Source organism: Aulostomus chinensis, chromosome 1, assembly GCF_037954235.1.
Source record: "Aulostomus chinensis isolate RoL2024-O1b breed Wild chromosome 1, RoL_Achi_v1.0, whole genome shotgun sequence".
NCBI classification, from domain to species: Eukaryota; Metazoa; Chordata; class Actinopteri; order Syngnathiformes; family Aulostomidae; genus Aulostomus; species Aulostomus chinensis.
In genome coordinates, this window is record NC_141320.1 from 4,495,975 (window position 1) to 4,505,102 (window position 9,128).

The 9,128-nt window shown below is 47.0% G+C and overlaps 1 non-coding gene across 1 annotated transcript; it reads left to right on the forward strand.

Moving 5' to 3' along the window:
- Positions 1 to 2,215: 2,215 nt before the first annotated feature.
- Positions 2,216 to 2,288, forward strand: trnak-cuu (transfer RNA lysine (anticodon CUU)). The gene has a single exon. It is a non-coding gene; the product is annotated as a tRNA-Lys (tRNA).
- The last annotated feature ends 6,840 nt before the right edge of the window (positions 2,289 to 9,128 follow it).

Consider the following 9,128-nt stretch of genomic DNA (forward strand, 5'->3'; position numbering starts at 1 on the left):
TTTGGTGGAGCCTGAGACAGCAAACATCACGCCCCCTTCATCAGAAGAACCACAGCACCAGAAGAAAGAATCCCGGCAGTGACGACAGGGAGGATCAGGGTGACCTCCTCACCTCCACCTTTGAACCTTCAAATGAACTTTAAAAAGCTTTAGAGTGGAGAAGGATTTTAAACATTTTATTGTTTTTTCCTTTCATTCTCATTTGTGTGATTGTCTGATTTATTAGAAATAAACACTGTCTGCTGGGTTTACATTGACTGTGATTCTCTTTTTGCATGCAAGTTGAAAGTTCTGCCAATAAAAACCACAAGTATTTGAAGACCAAAGGAAGAACCCCCAAAGTCAGGACCCTGAGATCAAAGTGAGCGCTCTGATCTCAGAGGTCTGGGATATTTCCCATCCCATGGCCCTTCAAATAAGAGCCCTGTGTCTCTGTCTCAAAGTTTTCAACCGTATTTGTTTGTTAAATTAAAACCAGACGACCACTGTGGTCCTTTTTACACGGTAAGTAAAGCACAGATGCCCTGGTGGACCTGTTGGCACCCTGGACTTTGAATCCAGTGACCTGAGTCCAAGTCTCAGTTCCAGCAGGTTTCCTGCAGCCTTCAGCAGAGCTGCCATGTTTCTCTGTAGAGAACTAAGTGATGCTCTCAGCAGGTTGAGGGCACCACCAACAAGTGAGGGATGAACCTCTGACTTCCTTCTTGTCAAACAGGAAACTCCTAATACCTCATTTGAGTAAAGTACCTCATATTCCTGACATCCAAGTAGTAGTGAAGTGGAGGAAGAAGGGAGGAGATCTCCAACAGGATCCTTCTTTCCTCTGTCCTCCTTGATCTCATGGATCACCACAGTCAAGGGGAGACCCAAGCTCCTGGATGGATCTGGCACTCAGGAACTGCTGAGTTTTCCAGTGGACTTTGTTCCATCCATGGTTCAGGAACAGGACTCCTCCTGGTTAACCTGGTATCTTTCCACCCAACTGTGGGTTCTTGGAGAATTTTTCATGTCGTGTCAAGAAATCAGGCTGGTGGGTTTTTCAATGAGAGAAATTCTGGTAACTTAATTAAGTGGCATGTTTGTTGAAGCAGTAATTAACTGATAAATTAAGGAAGGCCTGGCCAGTCTTTGCTCCCAGGTCATACGATGGAGTTAGAAAGTCCTGAATCAATCTGGAGTTCCATGATTTCCTTGTGGTTCATGATCCTTCTGCCAATGTAGTCTGGAACAAGAGCAAGATGAACCTCCAAATATCAACAGGTTGATTGCAGGTGATGTCAAGTTGTATTTAGAGGAACCTCCTCCTTGTGTTTGGTTCCATGGTGGAAGGGTGAGAACTCTGGATCCAGTGATCCCAGTTCAAGTCTCAGAAGGACCTTCCTGTCTGGAATGTGTCCCATGTAACAAACTGATCAAGAGATGCAATGTGGTTCTAATGTTCTGGTTCATTTCTTGTCCTTTAGAAAAATGAAAATCATTTCTTACTGCCATGAACTCAGACTGTGTGTTTAATGTTAACAATAAATAAACCAACTAAGGAGCCAGTAGCGCCTGTGGAAAAAATTCTACTTTGTCAGTGAATTAATTCAGTCTGCATCCAAGTTTCTGTCAGGATGGCTGAGCGGTCTAAGGCGCTGCGTTCAGGTCGCAGTCTCTCCTGGAGGCGTGGGTTCAAATCCCACTTCTGACAAAGGACATTTTCTCCACATTCCTATGCATCCACAATGGTACATTCCAAACCCAGTTGAAGCTGCTCTCCACTGATGGGAGTGAGTGGTTGAACTGGCAGCAGAGGAGGCAAAGGAGCTTCCCTGTGACGTCCCAACATCGCCTGGTTTCCTCCAACATGGAGCAGCCACCAAAACTGAACTTCAAATGTTGGATCAAAGTCTACTGATCCACCTGTCTCATGTTGATGAGGTCATCCAGCCTGATGATCTCTAGGTTCTCCTTTGAGTGGTTCCCTCTGGGAGAGTTCTCTCTCTGTAACTTGTGTGTGTGTTTGCTCGTATCCTGTTTCTCCTTGACAGCACTTTAGTGTTTTCACCACTGGTGTCTCATCTGTGGTTCATCTTTTATTTTACTTCTTTGTCAAAGATGAAGGTGTTTGTGGTCATTCATCAATCATGTGATGGCTCATGTGACTGTGAATGATGAAGAGCTTGTAGCGTCTCTCACTCTGATCACTTCAGGCTATTGAAGCTACTCAGGTGTAGCCTGACTAGCTCAGTCGGTAGAGCATGAGACTCTTAATCTCAGGGTCGTGGGTTCAAGCCCCACGTTGGGCGTTCATCTTGAACATCCCTGCTTGTCCTCTCACTTTCTGCAGCAGTGATTGGGAATTGTAAGAAAAATCACTGAATAAACAACACAAACACAGACTGTGTCTGAAGTTCCACACCTGCACCCGACTCAGAATGAAAAACCAGTGTGGACTCAATTGTATCCACTGTCAATCCTGATTCTGGAGAAATTTCTTTGTGTGTTTTGATGGACGCGAGCCAAGCAGAAATTTCCCACAATGCAATAGGGCGGCGTTTGGTCAGTGTTGAGCAGGCATCAGTCTGACAATGATGTCATATTATTGTGTCATCACCTGACCAGACCCAAAAGTAGGCTCAGGTATCAGTTTCTTCTCAATGCTAATGTCTGCTAGCTTAGTCTGCTACTTTGATGGCTCTGCCTGCTCAAAGGTCCAGACCCCTGGATGTGGTGGTTCCTACCTGAACGTAGATTCTGTCAGCTCATGTTGTTAAATCAACTCACCAGGAACACCAGTAGATTTCAATGGACTGACAATGAGTCTCATTGAATGGGTGTCTCGTCCAACGAGAAACAATCAGTCTCAGGTTGAAGCTCATCAATGAGGTCTTGTGGATCAGTGGCTTGCATGAATGAATGAGTTGGAAGACTTCTTGGAAATTAAAGAGGATTTAATACAATTAAGAAAACCCTTAAGACAGAGAGATAATTCCAGCAGAGTAATTAAGGCCCATATTGAGTAGCAGGTATGAATTAGCCTGGATTTATCTGAGCTTCAAGTAGACGGCTAAGAGGCAGGTGGAAAGGTGTGTAGGATGAACGATGGTGACCTCCAACCAAATGAAGAGGACTGAGTGGAGGCTGACCAGCTCTACGGAGTCAGGCGGAGTTTGGCAGCGAGACAGGAGTCCAGGCCTGAATCGGTGAAAACCAACGTAACCGGCTCACGTTCTCAGCTGGATTCTCCCATCGATGTACGACGCCTCTCCAACGAACTGGTGGGAGGACGGCCTCCAAAGCCTCCACCTCGTCGACCGTGGCTCCCGCTGAGATTCGCTCGATGAAGAAGGGAAGCGCGTTGATTGGCTACCCTCTGGTCTCAGGCTGCTGGCTGCCTGGACTAAGCTGCTCTTCTCCGACACAAAGGTGGCTTCTCTCTCTTCAAGGCTCACAGGAGGTCAAGAGTGTAGCGACCGTGAGCCGAGATCGATGATGAATTACAAAAACAGAAAATCAAAAAAATAAATTTGTGGAATAGAAAAGAAAAGGGGGGGGGAGCCGGACCAGCTGCTCTAGGAGCTCACACACAAAGGGCAGAAACAAGAAGCACTGAAGAGAGCGCCAGCAGTGGATGGTGCCACCACTGTTACAGTAAACTGGTCCGCCTCAGAGCAGTGACCTTTGACCTGTGAGGGGTTGTTGGCCAATCAGCACACTTTGCTGTCTTCAGTCCTTCTCAGATATCAACAAATGAAGCTGGTTGAACAGACAGCAATCATCATCACTCAGAGACATCACCTGGAGAGGAAGACTGCTCCGAGTTCTGACAATGACAGTGAAGAGGCAAGGAGAGCTGGACAACCACAGACAGTGAAACATTCGGAACATCATGTTGATACACGCGTGTGTGTGTGTGTGTGGGTGTGTGTGTGTGTGTGTGTGTGTGTGTGTGTGTGTGTCAGAATCGGAATCAGAATCTTTTATTTTCGTTGTGGGGGGGGGGGTACAGTGACAATAGTTAGATCGAGCGCTCTTCCAGAGCCACCGTGCACCACAGAATGCAGATACAAAGAAAAGATAAAAGCAAGATAAAAGACACTGTTAGAACAGAAAGATCCATCAACCCACCAACCAGAGGTGTGTCTGGTACAGATGTGGAATTATTGGCTCACACAATGTTGAGGACACTGGAAGAAGACAAACAAAAAAGGCTGGTGTGATCCAGACCTTCATCAAAAATGGTCCTGGAGAACTGTTCAATGTGTCAGGACTTCTGTCCATTGTCTTCTGCTTATCCTGTTCAGGGTCATGAGGGGGTGGAGCCTATCCCAGCAGCTTTTGGGCGACAGGCCGTGTTCACCCTGGACAGGTCACCAGTCCATCACAGGGCCAACACATCCACAGACAAACATTCCAAGCCAGACTCAGGAGGATCTCTCCACCCTACAGACTGTAAAGGAACCATCAAAGATGGCAGTTGGAGTTCTGTGGATCTGTGCTGGATTCCTCGTCCTCACGGACCAGAAGTCTGTCTGAAATACTGCACTGATTGATGATCTTTTCATGAATCTGGAAAAGCTTCTAAAATGAAAGGAAAACAATCCTATCTTCTTCATGTCTCAAGCCAAATCAAACCAAGAGTTCTTTTATCATATTTTTTTAACCGGACGTCTGCTTTGACTGGTTGGTTGTTGAAAGAGAGCAGGACAGGACAAACAGCAGAAGACAAATATAGAGAAGGAAAGACAAAAGACAGAGAGAAAGGAGGGAGAGAATGACAAAAAGATGGGAACAAGATGAGGGTGAAAGACAAGCAGAGAGAAAGACAGAGGGACAGGGGGATGGAAGACAGACACACAACCAACAACAGCAGCAATAATAGTTTAGTTTAGTTTATTTATATTTGTACAGCACTTTTCATCCAGAGACTGCAACACAAAGTGCTTCACAGAACTAAGAGAAAACGTTTAATAAAATATAAAACAATACATTAAATACATGTTAAGAACCCGGCCTTCCCAACCCACATGACCACATACATGCACACACCACCACCCCCCCCTCCCCACACACACACACGCATACACACAACCACACACTGACTGTCAGTAGGAACATGGCAGGGCACTGAAAATCCTAGTGAGGAAAGACCACCTATGGGAGCCATCCTCACCAGGAGGTGCCACAGCCCACAACCACAGGGAGCGCCGCCACCGAGACCCCCCGACCAGGACAGACCAGGTACACTCCACATATAATGCAGAGCCCCCCAGCTCTCCAGGCCTGGACGATCCCAAGGACGACGCCCCTGTGGGCGGACCAGACACACCTCCCAGTGTGGAGGGCCCCCACCAGGACACACTGGAGCTAAAAACTAAAAGACTAAAAACTAAAAGACTAAAAGAAGGTAGAATAGGAAAGAACAGAAATTACAATGATATTAAAATATCAGAATGACATAAAATATAAATAAAATCTAAAAGTTTTAAGAGCTAATAAAAAAGTAGAATAACATAATTAAAAGACTAAAGTAACAATAAGATATCGTGATAAAATGAAAGGACAAGAGAGACTAAGTCAGTTAAAAGCTAAGCTAAAAAGGGGAGTCTTGAGCCTCCTTTTAAAAACATCAACAGTCTCGCGGTCCTCATGTTCTCTGGCAGGCTGTTCCAGAACTTTGGGCCATAATGGCTGGATGCAGCCTCCCCGTGGGTTTTAGTTCTGACTCTTGGAACGACAAAAAGGCCGGTGCCAGAGGACCTCAGGGTCCGCGAAGGTTGATATGATAAAAGCAGTTCAGATAAATAAGGTGGGCCAAGACCATTAAGACACTTAAAAACTACTAAAAGAACCTAAAAATTGATCCTGAAGCACACGGGGAGCCGATGCAGCGACTTTAAAACCGGTGTAATGAGCTCCCGCCCTCTGGTCCTCGTCAGCACACGTGCTGCAGAATTCTGGAGTCATTGTAGATTGTAGATGGTTGTTTTGGGGAGACCAGAGAGCAGCAGGGTACCACAAGAATCTGAACGACTGGAAATAAAAGCATGCATCAGCACCTCCGTGTTGGCCTGAGAGGAACGGGCGACTCTGGCTCTGTTCTTAAGATGATAAAAACCTCTCTTAGTTATGTTCTTGACGTGTGGAATGAAATTCAGCTCAGAGTCCAAAATGACACCCAGGTTCTTTCCAGATTGTGAAGGTGATGTGATCCTTTGATGAGTTTAGGATCAGTCAGAGATCAAAGACTGAAGCAGGAGATCAATGAACAGAATTCAGACATCAAAGACAGAATTCAGACATCAAACACATCCCTGATGGAGGCTACACCCCCCCCCCCCCAGACAGTTTCCATTTAAGTCGTAAGTTTTATTTGTAAAGCGCCAAATCACAACAAATGTTATCTCATGACACTTCACAAGTAGAGCAGGTCCAGCGCCTCACTCCTTCAATGAGTTTCTTCTCCGCTTCGAGGACCCTGACACCCCCCCCCCCCCAGCACCAGACTCACACCACCACCTGACGACACGCCCCTCAGTGTGACCACAGCAGACATGAAGAAGACCTTTCAGGGAATCAACCCTCGCAAAGCTGCAGGCCCAGACTACTGCAACTCTCTCTTGTCAGGATGTCCTAAATACTCTCTAAAGAGTCTCCAGCTGGTCCAGAACGCTGCAGCGAGGGTTTTGACTGGAGTTAAGAAGAGAGAACACATCTCTCCACTTTAGCTTCTCTCCACTGGCTTCCAGTAGGATCTAGAATCCACTTCAAAGTCCTTCTGCTAACTTCTAAGGCTCTCAATGATAAAGCTCCATCCTATTTGAAAGAGCTCATTAGTCCCTACTGTCCCACCAGAGCACTCCGCTCCCAGAATGCAGGTCTTTTAGTGATTCCCAGTATCAATAAAAACAGACTGGGAGGTAGAGCCTTTAGTTACCGGGCTCCTTTACTGTGGAACCAGCATCTCTCCATGGGTCAGAGAGGCAGACACTTTAACTACGTTTAAGTCCAGGCTTAAGACTTTCCTCTATGACAGAGCCTTCAGTTAGGACTGGTTCAGGTAGCTCTGAACCATTGATAGCTATGCTGCTACAGGCTTAGACTGCTGGGGGACACATCAGGTTACATGGAGCCCTCCTCTCCTCTCCTCTCCCCTCCCCTCCTCTCCTCTCCTCTCCTCTCCCCCTCTCTCCTCCTCTCCTCCCTGCACATTTTTGGAACTGTCACTACCACGACTTGTTGCACTTTGTAGTTTGGCCTTGGTGTCTCGCAGTCTCTCTGTGTTTCCACAGATCCACCAGAGCCCCAACCGCCGCCTGCATCGCCCCCCCCCCCCTCTTATTCCCTACTGTCACACTGGCCATCGCTCCCCTTCCATGAACCAGTCTGCCATCCAGTCCCCCATCAAGCTGGCTTGCTCTCCCTGCCTCCCCTTCCATGAACCAGTCTACCATCCAGTCTACCATCCAGTCCCCCATCAAGCTGGCTTACTCTCCCTGCCTCCCCTACCAGAAGCTTCCTTCTTCAACTGTCATTAACATTTCCATGTTTCTCACATTTTGTATTGTAAACTGTTTTCTTGTCTGTAACAACATCTCCTGCACGTCTGTCCGTCCTGGGTGAGGGATCCTCCTCTGTTGCTCACCCTGAGGTTTCTCAGATTTTTCCCTGTTAAAAGGGTTTCTATGGAGTTTTTCCTCAGTTGATGTGAGGGTCTAAGGGCAGAGGATGTTGTTATGATGCCATGTGAAGCCCTTTGAGACAAACTGTTGGTGAAAACGGGCTCTACAAAGAAAATTGCCTTGCCTTGCCTTGCCAGACAACATCCCAGGGTGAGGACTGAAGGACTGTGCACAACAGCTGTCCGAGGTGCTGGTGGACATCTTCAACACCTCACTGGCGCTGCCATCTGTCCCCACCTGCCTAAAGACTGCCACTATTGTCCCTGTCCCCAAGTGCTCCAGAGTGACAGGCCTAAATGACTACCGACCCATTGCACTCACCCCAGTAGTCATGAAGTACTTTGAGAGGCTGGTCAAGGCCCACATAGAGACCTCCATCGACGTCTCTGTGGACCCCCACCAGTATGCCTACAGGCAACACCGCTCCACTGATGACGCCATTTCACCAGTGGTCCACACAGCCCTCACCCATCTGGAGAGCAGGAACTCCTATGTCCACCTTCTCTTCCTGGACTTCTCCTCTGCCTTCAACGCCATCATCCCACATGGGGGACCTGTTCAGTGGACCTGAGGACTGGTGACCTGTTCAGAGTGAACCCTGCTCTCACCAAATGTCACCCCCCCCCCCCATAACCTTTAACAAATCAGTGGTACAGAAAATGGATGGAGTGACTGATTCACTGCAGAGGCACAGCGATGTTATTAATGGAGGAGTCTTTTCATTAAAGACTGAAGCTCCATACAAGACAGAGTCTGTAGACAAGAACATCACAACCTGGGAAGCTTTCACTTCTTTGGACAGACAGCTTTGATTTCAGCTTCTACCTCTGTAAAATTGAAAGTAAAGTAAATGAAGCACCTGTGAAGGTAAAACTGATGATGTCATGACTTGTTCAGTCCTCCAACGTTAAAGTCCAACAAGTTTTGATTGTCTCTGATTCTCTGTGGCAAAATCCAACAAGAGGAAACAGAAAATCTTGAGGTTGTCTCACTTTTTTTAAAGAAAATCTGCATAGGACAGTGATAGGAGGCTTGTTTCCTTGATGAAAGAGACTGGTGCTCTCGTCTTCTTCAACATTGACTTGTTCTACCAGGACAAGAGAATCTGAGCTTGGATGTCATTTAGCAGTCAAAGGCTTGTTAAACTGGTCAACATCAGCTGGTGTTCACTCTGATGATGTAGCGATGGTCTGGATTCTTCCTTCTGGAGCACCAAGCTGCTGGGAAGAAGCCTGATGATGTCAGAGTTGTGTTCAGTGGCTCCTGCTGGGTCCATTTCTGACAAATGGGCTCCAAAGAGTTCAGCTGTTTAAAAGGCTCAGAGAAAGCAGCACATCATGGTGGTCAGGAGACGAGGTGGCCGAGTGGTTAAGGTGATGGACTGCTGATCCATTGAGCTCTGCAGGCGTGGGTTCCAATCCCATCCTCGTCGTAGGAGACTTTGGTTTCTGCTCCTAGATTACG